At 48.6% G+C, this 24,732-nt stretch overlaps 1 long non-coding RNA gene and 1 other non-coding gene across 2 annotated transcripts in view; one reads left to right on the top strand and one right to left on the bottom strand.

The window, feature by feature from the left end:
* LOC137214680 (uncharacterized) overlaps positions 1-24,732 on the top strand; it is a 778,223-nt gene that overhangs the window by 551,249 nt on the left and 202,242 nt on the right. The window lies entirely within an intron of this gene.
* TRNAW-CCA (transfer RNA tryptophan (anticodon CCA)) lies at positions 7,713-7,785 on the bottom strand. Its single transcript has one exon. It is a non-coding gene; the product is annotated as a tRNA-Trp (tRNA).

The following is a 24,732-nucleotide window of genomic DNA, read 5'->3' as shown; positions in this document are numbered from 1 at the left end:
AGATGCGGTGTCTGTTGTTTTAACAGACCTAGGAACTGTTATCTCAATTGTAGGAACAGTTGGAAGGATTAGAGATGAGGATTAACAGAGAACCTTTCTTTAAGATTCCTGGGAGCTGGCATGAGCCCTCCACTCCCAGCCCCAGCTATTCTCGAATTCAGGGAAAGCCTGGGCTTGTACTTTCTTCCAAGCTTCCTTTCCTAGAGCTGAATGCAGCTTCAGAGCTGCTGAGGGACCATGCCTCTCTTCAGCCTTGAAATTTAGTTTATGTGGTCCCAGTGGAAGGAGAAGTAGGATAGCCTCTGTGTAGGAAGTGTCGGTTACTGCGTTGGGACCATTCCCTCCAGCCAGGTTGCTTGCCTCTTTTTATTTTATATTTTTATTAATTATTATTGGAATATAGTTGCTTTACAATGCTGTGTTAGTTTCTACTGTACAGCAAAGCGAATCAGTTAAACATATACATAGATCCACTTATCCACTTTCTTTTAGATTCCCTTCCCACTTAGGTCACCACAGAGCATTGAGTAGAGTTGACTCTTTTTACATGGAGGACTCCCCAACTTATGTTTCCGCCATCTTGCTCTCTAAAGCTGCATGGGGTGGGCTGGGAATCTGCTTGTGGGACAATCAATTAATCACCTGCTCTCCGACAACCCAAGAACTAGAAGATCCCTCTGTGGGCATTTTTGGTAGTTCCCATTGAGATAAATGGGGATTCTAAATTTTAAATAAATCAGCCTGAACTACTAGGTAGCAGGAAGGGCCGAAGTTGTTCTGGGAACCATGTATTTTAGCTCTTTTGTTTAGTGGTTTACTAGGTGCTATCATTGCACTGGTATCATTGACTTTATTTGCAAAATAAAGAAGAAGGAGAAGGAGGAGGAAAAAGAGGAGGCAGAAGAGGAGAAAAAGAAGAGAGGTGAGCCACAATATGAGGGTCACTTTTCTCGAGAGAGAGGAGTTTGGATATAAGCATCCCCCATGAGTCAGCATCCCTCCTAAGTAAGAGAGAAGGAACTTTTACTGTCATGCGCGAGCCAAAGACTAAAGAGAAAATAAAACAAAACAGACAGACAAACAAACAGAACTAGTTAGTTTTTCTCTCTGGAGACTGTGAGGAATGGAAAGGCAACCTAACTCCCGACCATGAATCCTGACTCAAGGAGTATGGCACATGGAGTTAGGACTTTAAATGAGGAGGGATTTTGGAAAACTATGAGTTCAACTCCCCATTCTGGAGAAAGACATGGAGATCCTTCAACAAATAACTCTCACTCTTTATGCACGTTTTTCTCAGTCTGCTTCATATCCACTTTGGTCTTCTCCATACCGTCACCCCTCAAATTAGCAATAGTGGCTACGTTCTAGCTTCACTTTCTTCCAGTTTCCGGTTCTCCTTCTGAGTCCTGGGGGCTGGGCAGACTTTATACAGTGTCTCGGTCCTGAGTGCAGTTTGGGTGTGGAAAGAAAGACTCATGAAGTGCAATTGCTTGCAAGGCACTAGAAGGCTAAGACAAAGCGAATGCCCTCGGGAAGATCAGGTTGAGAGAGCCATGAGCATAGCAGTCTGGGCCGAGCAGGAAATGGACGGCACACTCAAGTTGCACCCTTGGAGGAGAGGGGAGAGGGGTGCTATGCCAGGAGCAGGACGTGGCCAGCTTGAGGAAGCTCTGCAGGGAGGGTGTCTAAGGCAGAAGTGCCCCAATCTTACTCTCCCGCTCCTGAGTCTTTTTGTGAGGGCGCCCCACTGGCCACATCCGAAGACATGCCAGAAGGTAAGTGAATCCCCTGATGCAGTCCTAACAGGTGAGCCCTCGAGGACAAGGGCAGGAGAGAGGAGTGGACTTGGAGGGGGTGCGTGGAAGTCAGGAGAAGCCCTACAACTTTGACCCAACTGCTGTCTCCCTGCATCGTGGCATGCGTCCATCGCAGGAGCATCAGTGTGGGAGGGAAGGAGTGGGAGCTGAGTGCCCTCTCCTGCACTGCTCATTAGACAGATGAGTCCGACACCGTGCTGCCTCACGTGGGACAGGACAGCCATTCCTAACAAAGCTCTCTCCAGATAACACACCAATCCATGGGCGTACAGATGTCTTAGACTCAGGAAAGCACGGAAGCACGTTCTGCAGGACCACTGATAGCATGTTCCCCTCACCGAACTAAAAGAGTAACAGCAACTCATGAAACCCCGTCTGGTTATGGTGCACGTACCAGAAAGTGCGGTGATGTCTTCCATCATTCGATTTTAGTAGAAACTGTTTTCAAATGAAAGTAATCTGTCTTTCTCATGTCTGGGAAGAGTGGTTATTAACTATGGAGAAACTGTCTCTCATAGGAGGTCAATTAATTACTGCATTTTAGAGCTGCTTCTTGAAAAACAGCAATTAATTTCACTGCGTTTCTGGGTATTTCTTCTGCAAACTTTATCCTTTTGAAATCACTGTTATTCTGGGGAGACGTGGAGACTTGGTAATTTCTGAGGGCTTTACAGGAGATCGTATTCTGTCTGTTTGTTTGTTTTAATGAATGCAGGGATAGAATTAGGTTTTAATTATCACTGGCACCTTTTCACTATTGGAAATAGACTTAAGAAGACAGAAAATGGGAAGAATTCATACTGAAAGGGGACTTGATAAGTACTCAGAAAGACTATTTATCCAAACACATCTTAAGTGACAATGCTCTCTGATATGAAAGAATAGAGTCCAGACACAATGTGGGGTATTTCTGTTTACTGATTAATATTCTTTGCACTTTCCTGGTCTATCTAGTGGGTTAGTTCTTCTGTAAGATTTTTCTCTGGGCGAGAAAAATCAAAGAGACTATTCTCACCTATTCCTTAAGCTTTTAACTCAGGTTCAGTTGCATTATCTTTGACTGGGTTGGACCCTGCTGCCCTCCCATTTGGTTTCTCAAAAAGCTGCAGAGAACTTGACTAGCTTTTGTCCAAAGGGCGGTGAGCAATGATTTTTCATTGCCAGGGATCATCTGGCTGTGGGAAGTAGCCACATCTGGGTTTAGAGATGTAAGTTGGGCATTTCATGCTGACCTTGCCAGGCCTTCCTGAGGCTGTGAGCTTTCAAACCATTCTCATAGGTAGAAACCGAGGTTTCTCAGCCTCTGCACTTTGAATGTTTTGGGCTGGCGGAGTCTTTGTGCATTGGAGCCTGTTTTGTGGTATCCTCAGCCTCTACCCACTCGATGCCAGTAGCAACCCTTTCCCCTCAGCTGTGATGATCAGGACTGTCCCCAGGCATTGCTAAATGTCCCCTGGGGTGGGGGTGGGGCCAAAATCATCCCTAATTGAGAAGCACTGATATAAACCCAACTATTTATAGAGATAGATGATACATAGACTGTAGGTAAATATACGTGAGCACATGTATTTATAGCCCAATAATATGAGGGTTGTGGTTTTTGGAAAGACTCTGTGTATTAGGTTCAAGAAACAGAACTGATAGGATATAGATAGATATAGATATGGGTATAGATATGTAAGAAGAGATTTATTTTAGGAATTGGCCTGTTTGATTATGGAGGCTGAGAAGTTCCATGGTCTGCCGTCTGCAAGCTGGACGAAGAGGGAAGCTGGTAGTAGAATTCAATTTGAGTCCAAAGGCCTGAGAACCAGGAGTGCCGATGTGCAAGGGCAGGAGAAGGTGGAGGTCCCAGCTCACCAAAGAGAGCACATTCTCCCTTCTTCCTACTCTTTGTTCTATTCAGGCTCTCAGTGGATTAGATGACGCTCACCCACATCTGTGAAGATAATCTACAGGTTCGAATGTTAATCTCTTTTGGAAACACCCTCACAGACGCACCCAGAAATAATGTTTTACCAGCTACCTGGGAGTCCCTTAGCCCTGACAGGTTGACACATACCATTACCCGTCACGCCTTGTTGTGTGTGTTCAGGCACATGTGAATTTCGGTCCAGTCTCTGTCAAAAGCGAGCTCTGGGATACTTCCTCATCTCTGGAGCCTAACAATGTTGACCCCATAGGTTTTGGTGGTAAATATATGAGCTTGCAAAGTGCTTGTTACTGAGCCCAGGATACAGTAGGGGATCCAGGAAAGCTGTTTCCTGCCCACATGCAGAAGCTGGTAGTGCTAAATAGACCGATAGCTGTAGTGGAAAGAGAAAAGTCATTCCCTTCATTGACAGATGTTTCTACTCTCTTTGCTCTGTGTCAGCTGGAAGAGATGTCTGTCTCTGTTTCATGTGTATCACTTCACATGAGATTGCTTTTCTTTAAAAAGTAAGTGTGTAAGCAACATACAAGCACATTCTCATTGCAAAACTTCCAACACCACAGATAAAACTTGAGTCTCCCTTGACCTTTTACCCCAAGGTCACCCCCATCCCCAGAGGCAACCATGAGCATCAGATTAAGGTGTTTCCTTCTCAGGTTTTTATATCATTATCAGTTTGCGTGTATAAACACGTTTTAATCTTATACATAGTAATCTGTTACCTTTTTACCGCATATACTGTTCGTGTATGGCTTATTCATTTTAATCGCTGTTTGGGCCATCCACAGTCTAGGGCCTTCCGTTGTTTGAGATTTGGGGCTATCACAAACAGTCCTGCTGTGAACAGATTAGGTCTCATGGGGCATTTATGTATAATAGTTACCGTAATAATTGTTGAGACAGAGATGGCATGCATATTTTAAATTTTAACAGAAAAGGCCAGGTTGCCCTCCAGAGTGGCTGGAGCATTGTACATTACCAGCATTCAGTAGCGTCAAATCTTTTTTTTTTGCCAATCAGATGGAAACAAACAAACATATATTGTTTTAATTTGCATTCCACTGATTACTGTCCAGAGGAGTATATTTTCTTATGTTTGTTGGCTATTTTTTCCTTTTGAGATTTGCTTCTTCCTTCCTTGTGCCTGCTTCTGTATTGGATTGTCACCTTTTTCTTATTGATTGTATAAATATTTAAAATTTTTTTTTTGGCTGCGTTGGGTCTTCGTTGCTGCGTGTGGGCTTTCTCTAGTTGCGGCGAACGGGGGCTACTCTTTGTTGCGGTGCACGGGCTTCTCATTGCAGTGCCTTCTCGTTGCGGAGTACAGGTTCTAGGCATGCGGGCTCAGTAGTTGTGGCTCAAGGGCTCTAGAGCGCAGGATCAGTAGTTGTGACGCACAGGTTTAGTTGCTCTGCAGCATGTGGGATCTCCCTGGACCAGGGCTGGAACCCATGTCCCCTGCATTGGCAGGCGGATTATTAACCGCTGCACCACCAGGGAAGTCCCTGGATGATTAATTTTTATGTGTTCTGCATATTCATTCTTTGTTATACACATCGCACAAGAAGAGATTTTAAGACACTGCACAGTAAGCATTTCAAAGGGCATCGGGTTAAAAAGCTGCTATCTGGGATAACCAGTGAGCGTTCCCAGCTGTAATGTGTCCCCATCTCCTTGTCCCTGCTTTCCTAATTACACCCCTGATGTTGGCTTTCCTCAGCTGCAGGTACCTCCCTGAACCTTCTCGATCTCTTGCATCCTGGGCAGTCCCCCACCTCCGTGCCTCTGAGCTCGGCGGCTGTGGCCTGTGCCTGCCCCGGGCAAGTACAACAGTGTTCCTTGCAACCTTCCCTTCCTCAGAGCTGCATTCCCAAGTGTGCGACACAAAACACCATCCATGGAATACTGATAACTGTTGTGGGCAAACAAGACTCATGACGTAAATTTGCAAAACACTTGGTTGAACCAAATTCATTACCTTTTCTCACTGCAGGCCAGTTTTTCCTCTCAGTGCCTTTGCTGTGACACCCTGCATGGTGTCCCTCCAAGAGGGGATGAGTTAGCAGCATTTCCCAAATGCCTTTGACAAGACAGGACTTCTTTCCTAGAGCTTCTCTTCAGCCCACCTCACCACGGAGGATGCTTCAGGGCATTTTGTCGTGGTGCACGCAACAAGGATGTGGCTTGAAAGCTGTCACAGGCTCTTCCTGGAATTGGTTTGTGTGTGTGTGTGTGTGCCATGCTATGTCCTCTTTCCTTTGTGTTCTGTGGGTATCTCCCCCACACAAGGCGTGGCATGCAGTAATAGTTCCACGATAGCAGCTAGATGATGGGTACCAGCAGGATAAATGTGGGAAGCTGGGGTAGAGCTCTCAGGATGGTGCTGTTTGCAAATTTTCAGGCCTGGGTTTGATGAGCCGTATGCCTTTGGAGCATCTCCTTAGCCTCCATGGGTAGGAGTTTGCCGGCTCTACAGTGGGAATAATAATATCTGGTTGCCAGGCGCTGTTAGGCAAATTGAATGAGATAAAGGATGTACCAGCCTAAAGCAGATGCTCAGATGGGTTCAAACAATAACGTGTTTGTGGTTTGAGTCTTGGCACAGTGTGCAGTGTTGGGAAACCCAGAATCTCGAATGTTCTCTGATGCCCCAAATCCATTCATTTTTCAGAGAGTTAGGTAGCACTTAATGTGGAAGCAATTCGGGGGGAAGAAAACATAGAGGCTCTCATCCTTTCTCATGGTTCTCCCTAGGGGCGTCCCATCAGTTTCCTGGTTTTTCTTCACCCTTCTGGAGCAGCAGCTTATCACACTTGGCAGTTTTTTCATCATTTGCAGAATCAGCCCATCACAACCCCTCGAGATACCTGCCCCCACCAGCGGGCATCACTTCCTCAGAGATCTGAGTCCTGACTCTGTGAGACCCCTCCCCCAGCGCTTCCTCACACCAACCTCTTCTCTTTGTGTTCTCAGCCCTAGCAAGTGGTAGCTACTCCTACAGTTGGTTGAACTGTGACGCCCTGTGGTTCTCTTTTTACGCTTTCAAGTACCTAGTTATCAACTTTATTCCTACTGAACAGTTCTTTATACTAAGTTCTCTCTGTTCAAACAACTGGGTTGGGTTCTGTCTTTAGAGTGGACCCTCACTGATAAAAGAAAAAGGACGAACAGAAGTAAAGAAGGAAGGGATGGGTTAGAAGGAAGAATGGACGTCGCTAGTCCTCTAAATCCACGTCTTGTGCTCACCCCTGGAGCTCTCAGCTGCCAGCCAAGTCCGTGACCGGCTGACTCACACCTTCCTTGCTAGAAATCTGAACACTCGGTGCACGATGCTTCCCTCAAGCACATTAACACATTCACCGTAGATTAGCTGGCTAATCATGATGTGTCTCTTGTCTTCTCATGGGACTGGCTGCTCAAATGTGTTTTTCTTTAAGGTGATGGAAAGTCATCAGTAATTCATTAACGTGTTCTGGTGATGTTGATTGCTGTTATAATGATTATTACGTGGCTGTATTAGGTTATGGGTATTAACGTCGTCTCTTTGACGGGAACCCGTTGATGAGCCACAGGCACTTCCCGTAGAGACTCAGCCCGTGAGCATGGTATTTGGAGGCAGATGGAGACCAAGGACTTTTCTAGCAATGGCCCCGATAGTGTGCGCTCTGAAGTCAGACAGCCTGGCTCTGCCTTTAATTACTTAGACAATTCACTTAGCTTTCCTGCTCTCAGTGTCCCCACCTCTGAACTGGGGACGATGATGATGATGATGATGATAATAATAGTAATACCTCCTCATAGATTGTTGGCAGATTGAATAAGATCGTAGAGCTTAACATATCTTAGGGCACCCAGTATCTTTTTTTAAAAATATTAATTAATTAATTAATCTGGCTGCGCTGGGTCCCAGTGGTGGCACGTGGGATATTTTTTTTTTAGTTGTGGCATGCGGGATCTAGTTCCCTGACCAGGGATCGAACCCAGGCCCCCTGCATTGGGAGCATGGAGTCCTAACCACTGGACCACCAGGGAAGTCCCAGGGTGCCCAATATCTATCATTGCTTCTATAAACAGCTCCAGACACAACAATTTTGAGCCCTGAAACCCTTCTTTCTGCCCCAACTCCAACTTTTAAGCTTATTTCTCTCATCAGGTACCCATTAAGACAAAGAAGTGGATAGGCTGTATCTTTGTGCGCCAGGGTAATCTAGAACAGTGCCTGGCCCTTGGTAGGTGCTTCATAGATGCTCATTGAATGAATGAGTCTATTGGTAAACCCTGGGCTTTGCGATCATAAAGATTGAGACTGAATCCACCATCCGACACTACATAAGCTGGATGAGATGCTGATTCTCCACGGTCCTCATGTTTCTCATCTATAACCAGGGACAATAAATATCCATCTTACTGTAGTGGTTCCCGGGAAGCTTGTTAAATAAGATGCATATTCCCAGGCTTGTCCCTGGAGATGCTGAGTCAGTAAGTCTGGAATGGGCCCTGATGCTTACATTCCAACAAGCTTCCGGGGAGGAGGGGGGCGGTTCCATGTGGGTGCCCTGAGGACCACGCTCTGAGAAACACTGCACTGCAAGTTCATTGTGAGACCTCAGTGTGGCTGCAGGTGAACTACTCCTGGCTGGTGTCCAGTCAGTCTTAACACCCTCCCGCTTCAGTGATTGAGAGATCCTTTGTGGTGGGGCACCTTCTGGATTTTATGTCAAGACATTTGGGCTTAAATGTCACACCTGCCAAAAGACAGCTCTGAGAGATGAGGTAAATTACTTTTCGGGCTGTCTCTTTTTACCTCATATGTACATACAGATTTGAAGGGATCTTTTCAAGAGTATCACGTGAGAAACTATGAGAGAAACACTCTGCAAACCATAAAAGGTCTTTCAAGTGCTATGTTTTTCATTTTATGGGTTCGTTTTCTTTTTTATGATGAGCCCCTAAATCCATATCCTTAATCCTAAACCAGAAATGGCTTCTTTTCAAATAGAGAATCGTTTATAAGGTGAATCGGAATTAAGGTAGCCCAGGGGACCACTCGTAAGATACAGAGGGCGTGTCGAAAGGAGACACAAGTATCAATGACCAGCCTGAGGTGACAGGTGCAGGGCCTGAGGACGGAGCAGGCTGGGACGAGTAGTGGTCTGGCATTGTGCCGCTGCGCAGTGCCCCTCCTCCCGTCCCTGCTGAAGGCTCCAGTCTGGTCCACACCGCTCACTCCCCAAGCTCTAGTCTCCGTCTACACACCTCTCTCCTCCTTTCCTGCACTCTCCAGGGTGGGGTCAGGGAGCATCCAACACCTTTCTTGTTGTCACCTCCATGTTTCTAATTATGATGAGAAAAGGCCACGTTTCTGGAACTCAGACCCTGGCAACTGTCTTTGATTTAACGAGAGCTGATGACGGGGAGAGTCAACGCGTTTCTGAGTCAGACAGACTTGAGCTCGAATCTGTGCCCTGTAAGCTTTCTGTCTCTGATGCATCCTCGCGGCCTCTGATCCTCACTCTCTTCCTTACCTAGAAGCTGCTGCTAAGGATAAGTTCCTCTCTTGATTGATGTGATAAATAAATGGGGATCAAGAGTGGAAGAAAGAGGCATTAATCGAGCACCTACCGTGTGCCTGACCCTTTGGCTACGTTAGTACGATCCTCACAGGCCAGTGTTCTTGGGTTATCCCCGTCATCATCCTGTTAGAGCCAGGTGTCAGGAGCACAGGGATGTTTGCCCCTCCCCTTCACTAGGATCTCCCCAGCATCTAGAACATGGCAGACGTGCAGTCACACATTCTCCCTTTGGAAGGAAATGGATTCTACCAGAAACGAAAGTATCAGCAATCCACCGAAAGCTGCATGGCCTGGAAATGCCAGAGCAGGAGCCCAACCCCAGCCCGCCTGCTTCTGAGGCCCCGACACTGTCATGCGCAGTCACGTGAGTGGCCCAGCTTTCAGTGCAGGGACAGGCTGGGTGTCCCTGCCACGCTCTGGACCTGTGTGCTTGGGACCTCTCCTGTCTCCCTTAGAGCTTTACCTTCCCCCTCACTATCTCTCAGACTCACCATCACCTCATTAACATGCAATTGCACGATTCCTCAACATTATAGGAGAAAGCAGTTAGATAAAATGAAGGGAAAATAGTACTATTTGCAAAGACCAGTAGTACTGAGCTTTCCACCTTATCTAGGGGCTGAATGCGCCCGTGGAGCCTCACCACCCTGACCGCCTGAAATCCCCCAGGGGTGGAGTGGGGTTTTTTTTCACTTCTGGCTCTTATACGATACATGATCTTTACATTTTGCCCACCGTTGTGAAATCTAATGGCATCATTTTCATGCACGGACACGGGCCTGCCAGCTGACAGTGGTTAGCAATTCTTATTACAAATATATCTTCTAATTCCTGAGCTAGAATTGTAAAGCTTTTCTATAGTGACACTGAACCAAAATATCAAAATTGCTCAAGCCTTTAAAGAAAGCGGCAGCAAAAGGTTGCGGAATGCCTTGTAAGTAACGCTGCGGCTAGGCTGTCCAGAATACAGATCGGATGGCGGCCTGAGTTCTCCTGTCACCTCAGATCACCCAGGAACTCAGACTCTAAGCTGCCAGTGCCTTTGGCAGGGGTTTGAGCAGAGAGAAAGAGAAGGTGAGGGGTAGGGGTGAAGAGAGAGGGAGGGGAATCTCTTTGAAAAGAAACTTGTGCAGAGTTTTTATCATGACCACTCTCTGGACGTGGAAGGGCCTCTTTGGGGTTTGGAGCAAAAACACTGAAACAGGATGCGTCCGTCAGGTCCCACCTGTAGGCCTGCGGTTTGAAGGAATCCTCCTCCCTCTTCTCAGGCCACATCCGCTTGGAATTTCCTCAAGACACAATCCACCATTCATATTCCTAATGAGGGTACCTCTTCATTTCTTCCCTGCAGCCCTGGGCGGGCAAAGGTTGTCGTCTTTGGTGTCCCACCACCTCCTGGGCTTCTCTCTATCACAGAAAAGCCAGTGTAGACAATTGGGAAACATTCTGGCTTTGAAGCTGAGGTGAGCTTCTGTTTTGCGCATATGACTTAGGATACAGGGCAAGACATCTTACCTCTCAAAGCCTTAATCAATTCACCATCAAATGGGCTTAATGATATTCACCGAGTGGAATTATTTCATGCGTTAAATGAGATAATATGAGCAGCAGCACGAAAGGTAGGGTTTATTTGTATTTGTATGTCTTTTACCACCTGCGATTTGGGGTGGCTCTCTTCTTTAGAAGACGGGGCTCCTTGGGGGATCCCCTAGACCCACAGCTCTGCGGATGCCGCTAGGACTCAGCCTCTCTCCTGATCTCTTGACTCTGTTGGTCTCTGTGTGCTGGCTTCTTTCTGCAGGCAGGCTTTCTCCCTGTGGTTAGGAAGATGAAAGATGGCAACCCTCAAGGAGAATCACGTCCTCACAGCTTACCGTTCTGCAGGGTCAGGCTGCGGTGGAATGGAGGAGTCTTTCCCCCACTGCGATCCACATAGGAATCTCAAGGAAGGCTGGTTGGCACACCTGGGTCGCATTTCCACCCACAGATCCCATGTGGGAGATGGGACAGCACATGCCTAAGTATCGACTCCCTCTACCTCCTGTCCTAGTGTTCTGGAATGGGGGTGGGCAGTATGGGTGCCTATTCCCCCAGGACCACAGGAGCAGGAATAGTTATTCAATAGGAACAGACTGCTGGCACCAGGAAAGGGAAGGAGCCCTGGGAAGTCAAAACAAATAGATGTGCATTGCAAGGCCAAACCCTGCTTAATAAATTAATCAACAAACAAACGCATGACGGCAGGGTTTTGAGCGAAGAGCCCTGGCTTGGGAATAGGGTAAATGAAGTTCAAGTCCCAGTGCCTCTGTTGACTCGGGTGACTTTGTATGTTGGGACCTTGCCTCTCTGGGGCTGGCATCATGGGCTACAGAACTTTCTGGTTGGATTAGAAGATCTCCAAGGCCCCTTCCAACTTTGCGTGTCTATTATCTCATGCTGCTGCTCTTTAAGAAAGAACTGTAGGTTAATTGGAACAGGGCTCTTTCGGCAGGCTCTGGAGAAAACCATATAGATATCTATAGGTTAAATAGCGTAATGGCAGGCTTTCCCTGACTCAGGGGAAGTGCAATTTAGAAGATGAAAAATAAGTAAGACTAGCCGTCGTATTTGGGACAGTGCTGAGCTCTCGTTAGGGAAGACCACAGACACGGGCGTTCTGCCAGCTGCCCGTGGGAGGGTCAGGTTGTCTGGCAGGAGGGACGAGCTGGGGCTATAAGGACAGGGACGGCACAGGGAAAGCACATCATTGTGGCCATTCTCAGGATTAAACACAATGTGTTGGGCGATGACTTAGCCTTGCATTGAATAGGTGAGGAAACAGAGGCTCAGAAAAGGGAAGGAACTTGGCCTTGGTCTCCCAGCCAGGACTGGGGTCAGAGAGCCCCTGGACTGCATTCCTCAGGCCCCATGGAAAGGTCTGAGTGGTACAGGCCATGTGCTGGCCTTGGCTCAGGGATGGGGGCCCACCCTAATGTGAAGAGCCAGTATCAGGCTACTCGACGTTCAAGGCCAGGCAAGAGGGAGACAAGGGGCCCGGCCCCCCCCTCAGCAGCCATCTGGGGGGGGCGTGGGGGGCTGTTTTCTGAAGCCCAGAGCCCTGGGATCCTTCCTGTCCTTCCCACACCCCTCCTTCTTCTTCCTGCCTCCCAACACACATGACATGGAATCCGAAGGCCCGAGGAGGGCTCTGCCGTCTAAGGACTTGAGTGGTACTCAGTTCACGAGACAGGCGGCTGTTCGTGGCCTGGATTGGAGCCAGAGGGACCCAGCGGTCAAGGCCCCCGGGGAGGGCTGGGCCCTGTGCTGCGGGAGCTCTGGGCGCTGCTTGCCTTTCTCAGACCAGCCTTGGTGACCGCTGGTCACTTTCCCCTGCCTTTGTTTCTCTCCTCATCTATGTCTGCCCCTCTCTGACGTTTCTTCCTTTGGTTCATTTGTCCCTTATGACTCCATTTGCTTTTGAGTTTCTTTGTTCGCTTTCCGCCTCTCTATTCATTTCCTTTCCCATCTGCGCAACCCTCTTTTCTCGTCTCTTGCTGTGTCTTTCTCTGCCTTGGGTCTCGGTCTTCCTCTCTCTGCTGCCATCCCTGATACCCCCCGACCCCTGCCCTCTCTGTTTCTTCCTTTGCAGAGCTTGGCTGGCTCCACACACAGCCCAGCGCCTCCCTAGCTCAGCCCCATCTCACCCTGGATCTCTAGGTCCTGGGTGGCTTCTTCCTGAAGGCCCAGGCCTGGCCCCTGTTGGAGAGCCTCCCCCTCCGGGCTTGTCCCCCAGCTCCTCCCTCTCTGAGGTCCCCTCAGCCTGGGGATGTTGATGAAGTGCTCTCTTCACCCCAGTCGGGGGCCTGGCACTCTGGAGAGTAGAGGGGGCTTCGGGGGCAGTGAACCGAGACGTGAGGGCTCACCCCTGGCTCTGCCCTCCGTCTGGGCCGGCCCGGCTCCCCTCTGTCTGCAGGCTCCCCCTCCAGAGACTCCACTGCCCTTGCCCACCGCTCTCCCAGTGGACTTGAGGGCTCAGGGAGAGGGCCGTCTGCATAGTGGGTCCTCAGTAGATGCCACCCCCATGTCCCCAGCCATCTCCCTGTTGTATTCCAGGGGCAGCCCTTTACCTCTCCAGTCTAAGATTGTTCACAGACTCCACAGTCAAATAAGCATTTATTGAGCACCTACTGTGTGCCCGGTGCTGTGCTAGGTGCTGTCCTAACGCCTGAACCTTGGGAAACAAGCTAGGCATGGCCCCTCTCATCACAGGCTCATGCGCCACGCGCAAAGTCAGACAGCAAGTGAGAACCGACGGTGCCAGGTGGTGAGGGCTCTGCCTGGGGAATTGCAAGACTCTGTGGGTCCTGGGGGTGGGGGGGTGGCACCCAACCAGGTCAGTGAGGTTTAGGGAAGCCTGCCCTGAACAGATGGTCTCGCAAGCTGAGACTGAAGGATGTATTAGATTTTCCTGGTAAAGGGGTGGGTGTATGTGACGGGGATTGGAAATCATCCCGGTGGAAAGAACAGCCGCTGTGAAGGCTTCAGGTCAAGGAGAACATTTCTCCCCATCAACACACCTTCGTCCTTGAAGATTCAGCCCAGCTGAGACCCTCCCTCCTCTGAGTTCCTATAGCCCCCTCCCCCGTTCCGCCAGGAGAGCCATGTGCTACCGCTTGACATCCTGGTCCCCTCAGTGGACAGGGGCCATCTCTGACATCCCAGAGCCTGGTACCAAACCTGGGATCGTCAGTTCTTAGTCAGTGTCGTTGAGTTCTGATTTATGAACAGATGGAAGGGTGGAGGAATTTAAAAAGAAAAAATGACGGCGTTCTGGGCACGATCCAAACTCCGAGGCTGCCAAAGCTTCCTTCATGCGCCCAGGCTCCCTCCAGAAACCCCGTTTCTTTCCAGCGTCCTGGGGTTTTGTAAAGGCTGATCCATCATTGTCTCCAGCTGCCAAGAACGCCTTTTTCTCCAAGAAGTCAAACTAACCCCCAAATATTGGATGCGTTTCTATGTGTTTCCTGCAAGCTGAGGCATGGCTTTCGAGAAGTAATCAATTCCCATTGACTGGCAAAATGTGACTTGTGTCCTCTTGGCCAGTTTTGGACGGCAGAGTTCATTAAAAGCAGGCATCTGGCAAGTGGACACCCCTCAGTGCTACGGTAATGAGGACTTATTACGCCAAGCAGCAGGATCTGCCCTAAAGAGCCCCTGGCACGATTTCGTGGGGACTTGCCCATCTGCAGCAGCATTTCTTGTAAATGAGTAATTTGACCATGGTAAAAATCCATGAGGAGTTTTTCCGAGCTTGGCCGGTGAAGGGTTGGGAGAGAACTCGATGGAGAGGAGAGGGGGAGCTTTGGCCTGTGGTGGTGTGGAGACCCCTTCCATCCCTCTTTCTCCTTCCTGCTCTGACCCCCACGCTTCTGGCCAGAGATTTCTCTTGTCATCACTGGCAGGAGAGTGGTTTGGCCCCAGGCAGACAAAGGCACTGCTCCGGAGTCTTGTGGCCCCTTGGAGCGGACGGACCCACATCTCTCCCACAGTTGTTTGCTTTCAGAGGCTCCCAGGGCTGGAGCTAGGAAGGTATCCATTGCTTCCTGAATTTGCACAGGGCAGCGGCTTCTGGAAGTCATCAACTCTGAAAGCAAACCGGCACAGGGCCCCCTGAGCGGGCAATCCAACCCAAAAGCAGGAGTTTGCTTTGAACTGGTGTTTGTGGGGTGCCCATCATGTCAAGCTATGTGATGGGCTCATCTGCATGCAGAGATGCCTCATGGTCTTTAGAGCAAACACCAGAGCTGGAGATCATCGATGCGCTGGTTTGAAAGCAAAGCATCATGTTTTGTTTTCCATTTTAAAATGTTTACATGGGGGGGCTTCCCTGGTGGCGCAGTGGTTGAGAGTCCGCCTGCCGATGCAGGGGATGCAGGTTCGTGCCCCAGTCTGGGAAGATCCCACATGCCGCGGAGTGGCTGGGCCCATGAGCCATGGCCGCTGAGCCTGCGCCTCCGGAGCCTGTGCTCCGCAGCGGGAGAGGCCACAATGGTGAGAGGCCCGTGTACCGCCAAAAAAAAAAAAAAAAAAAAATGTTTACATGGAAGGTCTAAAAGGTTATGCAAAACAAATATTGAATTACTTTTGAGAACTGGAGCTAGAGGGTTGGGGAAGGCTTTGAATTTGTACTTAACATCCTAAATATGTTATTCATAAGTTTAAGAAGTAGTTATTAAAATACTTATTATAGAAAGTTTGGAAAACATAGAAAATAAGACAAGAATAATATGATACCTGTTAGATACGATTAACATTTCCATTTCATCCAATTAAACTAAGACTCAGTGCACCCAGATTCATACAGATGAAAGACGAGCCAGGATTTGGTTCAGAGTTGGCAATGGTTTCTACCCTCCTGGGGTTTCTGAAAGTGTTTTCTACATAACCCTTGGTCCTAGGAGAGCTTCCTCTAGAGGGATAACAGGCTCCGTGCTCAGATAAGAGTGGGATATGGTGGTTCCATGTCTTACAATTGATGATTCACCGTCAATGTGCTTACAGTATGTATTTGCTTATTAAAGGCTCTGAGAAGTCCTGTAAACCTCCCATGAAACTGCATTCCACTCATTTTGGAAAATGCATGCTCCCTCCTGCCCCTGCCCATCCAACCCTCTCCTTCCACTGGTGTCTCTGGAGTCTGTGTGGGCAGGTGGGGACCGTATGGTGGAGGCAAGGGAGAAGTGACCTCCAAAAGTCCTCACTTCTGGGAGGAGCGGTGGGAATCTTACTGGCCCACACATTTTTTTTTTAACAGATGAGGGAATTACAAAGGGGAAATGAGAGTGCCTCACCCAGTGTGACAGAGGAAGTCAGTGGCAGGATTTTGACTTGAACCCCAGCCTCAAGAGCAGGACCTGGGCTCCTGGCAGATGTGGCTCCCCACAGAGGCCTGAGGTTCAGCTCAGGTGCTCACGCGAAGCGGGGCCTGCCTGGTCTGGCTGTGGTGTGGCGAGTGTCTCCAGCAGAATCTGATCGTGAAGGCTAAGGTTTAGCAGCAGAAATACACCAAGCTGCCTGGCGAGTTTTTTGCTTTTGCTGCATAGGAGAGGTTATTTCTGGACTTTGAGGATGGGTGGTACTGCTTCAGCCCCCTTTTCCTAGCAGCACCCACTTTTCCATGGCACGTAAGTTTGGGCCTCAGCTGAACTTGTCCTGGAGCCTTCTGGGGGCCAGGCTCTGTGCCCGATGCTTTATCCGGCTCCCCTACTCAGTCTTCCCAAAGGTTCCATGAAGGGGGCAATCCCACCTCTTTCACATTCTGGAGAGGACTAGGTTGCATTGTCACGGCCAAGAGCCCAGGCCCCAGAACCCACTCCCCACCTTCCATGAAACCATCACTGACCAATAGCTTTGAAATCCCAACACTCTGAGTGGCCTGCAGGGATTAGAGATCCCCACACCTTACATTCATTGGTTTACATTTTCATCTTTTTCTGAGCATGAACTAGAGGCCAGGAACCATCTAGACATTGAATCTAAAGGTATTAAGACACCTAGTTGGGGACAGTTGTGTATAGAGCTCACCGAGGTAGTGTGCTTGATAAAGCTAATTTCTGGGTGCAGGCAAGCTTAGGAGGGCCTTCAACGTAAGGGACAGCTCAGATGGATTTTGAAGGATGAGGCAGGCTTAACAGGAAGGAGCCAGGAGGCATGGCTTTCTTTTCAATGGAAAAGCTTAGCTGAAAGGGGTGGAGGTGTGAAACAGCACATCTGGAGGCCAGCTGTAGAGCAGCCCAGGAACAGGGGGGATTTGGAGGGAAAGGAGTGAATCCGGCCTCGGTGGTGGGCAGGGGTCAAAGGCCAAATCTGGGGAATGGCATGAATAAACGCACATTCAGAAGAGAGCCCCGTTTGCAGTGCAGAGGACAGATTAAGAAGGCCCCCAGGGAATGCATGAGAACCAGGCAGGAGACAACGCCCTGGTCCAGGGGCTGCCTGGTCAGTGGAGCGGCACTGAGACAGTCATCGGAGGTGGGGAAGGCACCTGAGAGGTGAAAGCGAGGGAGGGTCTGCTCAGATGGGGGCCTGAGGAGGGAGGGTCCAAGTCAACTTCCGTGTCTCTGACCAGTGTGTTTGCAGAACGCAGACCACGGTCTCAATTCCACGTGAGAGTGAGGCATTGAGTGCGTATGTAAACACAATCTGATAGCTAGACCTTTGGAAGTCTTTTCCCATACGTGAAATCACTAATCAGTCATGTTTTAGGCATACCAAGGGCCAGGCAGTGGGGAAGGTCCATCCTAGGTGTAGATAATAAGGGAGTACTTTGTTGGCAGAGAGTTGGATAAAAATCAGTCAACTTTCTCTTATCACCTTCTGCCGGCAATTCTAAACAGCGTGAGGAATAAAACACAGCTCTCTGGCAGGTAGATTTCTCCCACCACTGACTGGCCTGAACTTTTCGGTTTGACCCTTCAGCCTCCAGCCTCACTGGCTGGTTTAAGCTGATCTCATTCAGAGGGCCGTGCACTTTTCCTAGCGGGAGCCCTGGCAGCGGGTCTGTTTGGCAGGCTACTAAGTGCGGCTTGTAGGGCTTTTGAGTTTCTTCCTCAAGAATGTTTGTAAGGGCCTCACTCTCCCTTTATACATCCCCTCCGCAGTCTTCAGACTCCAGCACAGATTGCCTTGCCGCGTGGGAAGACCCTCACAGCTTCTCGTCGGCAGATCTTCAGGTGTATTGCTGATCAGGGTCTCTGGCCAGGAGGAGGCCCGGCCCTTCTCCTCCCCAGGGAAAGCACTCTCGGTCTCTTAAGTCATGTAGATGCCGCCCCCCCCCCCCCCCCCCCCCCGCCAACCGAGGGAGCTTGCAATGTTTGGCCTTTCTCTGGGGCAGCAACAGTGATTCACAAGGAACGTGCAAAATGTTGCTCGTGGTGGGTGCCTGTCAGGGCCTCTTGGTATTAAGGCTCTAAAGAAAGCCTCATAGTGAAGGGAGTGGACAGGGAGAGCAACTGCAGGTGATCCTTCCAGAAAGGATCTTTGGAGTCACTGCCTGAGAGGGTAGAACCTGGCAGCCGGCCCAGAGGAGGGCAGGGGTCAAGGCTCTTCTCAGAGGGGGCTCTAAGGCCTGACTGTAAGTTGCCAGCAGCGTCCTCAGCTCTTCTTGCAGCTGCGAATCTCCTGCCCCTCCGCCTTACATTTTCATGCACGGACTTGGGGGGCTCTGATTTTGGGGTGGGGGTGGTAGTGGGGTGAGGGTAGGCCAGGGACACTGGGACACAGCACCTGGACAGAGGGACACAGCGTTCACCAGGAATCATATTTTGTATGCTCCTCCTGGACCAACCTGGCTGCCCCAGAGAAAGGTCAAGTTCCTACCTCTACTCTGTGCCCTAGAGCAGTGGCTTGAGACGGCAGTTCTGGGTCATGCCCAGCTCTCAGGTGTGTGCCTCCCAGTACATGCCACCTAGGTCCAGGTTGAGACTGCAGATGCAGCAATTGTTATCCACAGATGTGGGACGAGCATTTGCTGGCCGATGACAAAACCCCTGGGTAAGTCTGCTCTCACTGATACTCCTTCCAACAGGTCAGCTCACGTGAGGCCTGGTTCCCCTTCCCGTCACCCAACGTCCAGACTGATACACATTTACTTAACCGGTGGTAACGCTTTGGGTGAAAATGGCATCTTATGTTGCTCGCATTTTTGCTTCCTGATTACCAGTGAAGGCGAATACTCTTTGATGTGTGTTGTCGGTTTATGCGTGTTTCTGGGAATTACCAGTTCAAATCCTTAGGTCATTTTCTGTTGGCTTGTTTATTTCATCTTTTACCTATTGATTTGTAGACATTTTAATATGTCCCCATCTTTAATCTTTTTTCTCATCATGAATATTTTCTCTGTTATAAATTTTGAAAATATTTCTTGTAATCCAGGGTTTTGTTGGTTCCCTTTACAGCATTTGTGTTTAGAAAGCCTGACTTAACCTCAATATTAGAAATATATTTCTCTGTGGTTTTTTTCCTAATTATTTGACATTTTTACTTGTTCGACGTGTGATGCTGTAATAATTCTGGAACCTATTTTTGTGACTGATGTTAGGTAAGGAGCTAGGTAGGAATCTACTTAGTTCCTTATGTCACATGAACAGGCAGTTGTTTTCACACCATTTATTGAACTGTCCAACATTTCTCAACTGATATGAAATGCTTCCTTTGTCATGGTGAATGTTTCTGTACGTATGTTTTTGTATACATATGTGTGGGTGTGCATTACCCGTGCCTAGATCTCTGTCTGTATATTTGCATTCATGATTTGGCTCTGGTGCCATTTTTGAGGTCTTTGCACTGTAACAGCGATATAACAGAACTCTCCTAAGTCTGTTTTGCTTAGCACATTTAGCAAGTACATACCTAGTGGCTGGACATAAAGAGCCACGTTTCCAGGGGTCCTTACCTTCTGAGAACTCTCATGTCCTTGTGAGTGGGCTGACACTGGACATGTTTTCAAGGCTGAAAGATTTATAAATAGTAAAATTACCATCTGAAATCCTGGAGTGGATCCTGCAATAGAAAGACATTAGAGAAAACTGTTGGTATCCAAATGAGGCCCGTAGTTTCGCTAATAATATTGTACCAATGTTAATTTCTTAGCGTTGACAGTGATGACAGTTATGGAAGATGTCAACATTAGGGGAAGCCGGATGAAGGGCATATTGGAAATCCCCCCTATTACTGTTGCAACTTTTTAGTAAATCTAAAGTTATTCAAGGATAAAGAAGTTTACTTAAACATTTTATTGTATTTTTTTGATCAGCATGCAATGTTGATGCAAGAACAGTAGAGATGCAGTCACAAGCTCCTCTGGGGCAGTCAGTGAATGTGTCCCAGAAGGTGGAGCCTCTGAAGAGTGTGGCTTCTGAAAGACTCTTTACCACTTTGGGATTTGGTTCTCCTTTTTCTCATCCATATCATGGGAGAAAGTTGTGAAATGAAGCCCTTTCCCCGTTTGGGGGATAGGGTGATTTGCTCTGTTGGGAAGTCCCCAGGCTCAGAATTCTTTGAGCATCTGCAAATGGCACACTCAAAAGATGCTTAATGAGTTTTGCCTTCAAGCAGGCATAAGTCATCAAGTTGTAATACTGAAAGAGTGAGGAGCTCAGGTCAGAAGAAAATCATTTGAATTGCGGGTCGACAGACTGGCCTGCCGTGTGGCACAGCACTTACATTCTCAGAGCCTCGTTTGCTCATCGGTAGAATGGGGATTAAGAAATTGCTACCTCTCAGGGCTGCCGTGACACTTGAACATGGTAATACATGTGGAAAGCATACCTGTCAGTACCTGGTGTGTTGTCAGTGTCTATGAACACAATTCCCTTCCTCACTTCCCTCACTCTTGCCGCACTTTAACTCCTGTTCAGACTAATACGGCAGCGAAGGAGCGTTGGTTAACAGCTGAAATCTCATTTAGAGTTTGTCACCATCCTCTTCCAAACTGTCATATCACTCAGTGGTTACGTTTCTTTCTGGTGCTGGGGACAATCAAGCCGGCGAGATACTTTCTCAGTAATGCAAAATGTGATTTTTCCAGGATGATATTGCTTGGGGAGGACATGGGAGTTGAAAGGAATTTTTAGTAGGCTCACTGTCACAAATCGGATTAACAGGAAATAAAACAAGGCTCAGGCAGTACACGGGCAGGGTCAAATTTCTTAAAAAGCAGGCACGCAGTCTTGGCAGAGGTTTGAATATCAGCCCCATTGTGGGTGCAAAACAAAGAGGTAAAAGCAGGAGCTTCGGCAGGGCCTCCACATCACACAGACCAGGAGGGAGGGCACCATTCCCATACTCTGCCTGCAGATAGCCCTTCCCAGGGTTCTGCAGTATACCGCCCCCAGGGGGCGCTAGGCAGCCCTGGGGACACATCTTGGCTCCCAATGGCAACTGAGACAAAATTCCTTAATCCCTCCAGGCTTGATGTCTGTCTGTAAAATGGGGGCAGGATTAGATGAATCAATAGGATCTACAGCATCTGCTGCAATACAGTTTTTTTCCCCACGAACTCTCATTAAAATTAGCTGCACAGAATCCATTGCTAGGTGAAATTCCCTAGTTTTTGGCATTGCTGAGACTATCTGAAAAATACAGCATATCGTACCAAAAAAAGGGATGCACGAGGCCATGCATGGTATGATGTCACTTTTGTAAAGTACATAAACAGTAAAAACTAAACTATATACCTCCAAGGGATACATATGTATGCATATTGATGTTTGTATATCTATGATGTATGTATATCTTGTATATCGACAGGCAGTCTGGTGGTTTATGAATGCACGATTCAGGATGGGACTCACTTCTGTCAGGGAGAAGGCAGAGATGGAAGGAGAGAGGAACACGCAGAAGGTCTCAGCACTTTACTAACAATACTTCTCAGGCCCAGTGGTTGGACCATGAGGATGGGTTTTATGATTTTTTTTATATCTTGCATATACCTAATGTATATTCCATTACATAATTTATTTACTATTTATTTTATTTTTATTTATTATTATTATTTTTTCGGTACGTGGGCCTCTCACTGTTGTGGCCTCTCCCGTTGCGGAGCACAGGCTCCGGACGCACAGGCCCAGCGGCCATGGCTCACGGTCCCAGCTGCTCCACGGCATGTGGGATCTTCCCGGACCGGGGCACGAACCCGCGTCCCCTGCATCAGCAGGTGGACTCTCAACCACTGCGCCACCAGGGAAGCCCTCCATTACATAATTTAAAGAAACCCTAGATAACCACTCTGAAAGCAAGTTTATGTTAAAAGGTTTATTGACCGAAAAAAGAAAACCAATCCAAAATACGTTATCAGTCATGAGGTGTAGGGGCAGCAGCATAAAGACAGTGAAACCCCACCGGACATTGAGCTTCCGAGCCTTCTGTTCACCCTTCTCTGGTGTGGCGTGCTTCCTCTGCTTCCCTCCCCAGGCACCCAGGCCCTGGGCTGGACCGCTCTGCCTGCGCAGGCTCCCATTCTGCTTTGGGCTCTGTTGTCTGCTCCCTGAAACTTGCCCTGGGGCAGGAGCTGGAGGGTGTGACCTTCACAGGAAGTTCCTTGTCTGCTCTTCTTTCTTCTCACTTTTTCCTTGTAAGGAGGAGGAGCCACCCACCCTGTCCTCCAGGGTCTTTCTGCACGTGGCACACCCTCTCTATCACCTGCACCTATGTTAATGGTCTTGTTACCTGTCTGTCATCCCCAGCATCAGGCACTCAGCAAGTACTCATTTCCTTCTCCCTTTCCGTGATCTGCTCACTCAGTTTCTCCATCCCTACAACGGTCCCTACTTCAGATGGACACTATGACAACCCTAGGAGAAAGCCAGGTGGTCACCCCCGCACGGGAGCTGGAATAGAGGAGACAGCCTGGAAACAGCTTCTTCTCCCAGGCTGCCTTGGTCTGATCGAGCAGACCTCTTTGCCTCTGGGAGCCTTAATATTCCTGTCTGTCAAGTGGGACATCCTTTTCTGCCTGTTTTGGGGGCTCCTAGTCACTGATGGAAGGGCAAGTGCTTGGACAGGTTAGAAGCATCCTCCGGAGTTTCCAGTAGAGAGTAGACGTGTCTCCAGAGACTTGGAGCGTCTGTCCTTGCAGCTGTCTGATGGCCCCTGTGTCCCTTGTTGGTTATGGAGGCATTGGTGGCGACAGCAGCGCTTTCAAGTGCTCCCTCATGGCCTCGCCATGTTCACACGCCTTCCCTTCTGCCCAGCTGCTAGGCTTCAGGGCGAACGCCCAGTTCGTAGCATGGGACCTGTCATCTGTGGGCCATGGGTCCCAGGGAGGTCAAGGCCTCTTTCTCGGGTTTCCCCTGGGAGCGGAGGGCAGCCCTTCTTGACTTCCCCTGCCTGCCCCTGGTGGGCTTCAGCCGGGAGTTCCCCGTGCACCACAGCTGTGACTCTGGACACGGTTTGCTACATATGGAAATCAGCCTCCGTCTGCCTGGGGAGCGGTTTCCAGTTTTCAGTTCCCAGAAGGTGCTGGAATGCAGACGGGTCTCTCTCCTGCCCCAGGAAGCAAACTGTGTTCACAAAACAGGTTTGGAATAACTAGTCACAATTGGGAAAGTGAGGACAGCAAGGAGGAGCTACCCTGGGCTTGTGGCCTCAGAATTCCGGAGATCCACACGGCGTTAGCGTTCAGGATGACAGGGTCACACATCCTTTCAACCTCCTACCACCACGCCTAGGACACCTCGCTAATTAGGCTGTGTTCACCACGGGCTGTCACGTTCCTTTTATTTTTTCTTTCCACCTGGGCCAGGTTTTAGCTGCAAGACCTTGGACAAGTGACCTCAGCACCCTGAACCACAGTGGCGTCATCTGTAAAAAGGAGAAAGGATGCCTTGCAGAGTTATTGTGAAGATTAGAGCTCACGGGTGCAGAGTTCACAGCAGCCTGCTGGAGACCCAGAACAGTCGAGTTATTCCTAAAGTCCTTGCTCTGTAGCATTGTTGTGCCACCAGCACATAAAGCCTGACTTTTGGGGCACAATGTGGGTATTTGTTGAAGGTTTGATTATTGTTTCTATAAATTCTAAAATCTTAAAATGGGAAGCTGGAAGGCGAAGATATTTTGAGCTGAAATCTCTGTTCTTTTCCAATTTATTTTTAAGATATAAGGCATTAAGTAAATTTATTTCCACCCTCTCTTATCGTTGAGGTGATGCCACATCTGTCTGCTGAGTGGGCTCCTGAAGGCTGCATCTCCATGCTTTGTTCATCTGCTCGTCTGGGGTTCGTTGCAAACACCCACCGTCTCCTTGGGCCCCGGTCCTCTGGACCGGTGAGCTGCAGAAAGCCCAGTAACCAGTCAAGGCCATGTTCTTTCCTCTGATAGATGAGGTCAAGCCACACTTGGCATATTTCAAATGTGTTTTCCCTAACTTGCTACCTCCTAACAAAGAAAGAGACATATCACACCCTCATTAGCTTCAAAGAGAAATAATAATGTTTGTTTTTTTCTCCTTTTCTTGCATTGGCAAGGGATTTAGCTTTGCTTAAAGGAAACACAGATGACGCTAATGAGACCACAGTGTCTTAATTTGCATATTAGATGAGATAAATATTGAGCTAATGAACACCTAGGATGAATTTCCGTTGCCTGGGACAATTGTTCTATGGTGATAGTAGTTCTTTGCTACTTACCCAGGAACAGAACAATTTGAAAGAGAATCACTTCCCCACAAATACTTCAGGCCAACCAAAAATGCTCCCAGGAAATGTCATCCAGAAATTCTTACGTTAATTTGCAATAAATCCTGGATCCTCTTTCAAGTTAACCCTGATCCTGTTGGCAAGTAATACCAACGGAAGGTCTGTCCCACAGACCGGAGAAGAGCTGAGTGGGGCTGGGAGGGGCTGTGGGCAGGAGAGGTTGGTTGGTCACA

This window comes from Pseudorca crassidens, chromosome 20 (assembly GCF_039906515.1).
Source record: "Pseudorca crassidens isolate mPseCra1 chromosome 20, mPseCra1.hap1, whole genome shotgun sequence".
Classification (NCBI taxonomy): Eukaryota; Metazoa; Chordata; class Mammalia; order Artiodactyla; family Delphinidae; genus Pseudorca; species Pseudorca crassidens.
This window is presented reverse-complemented; position numbering and strand designations above follow the sequence as displayed.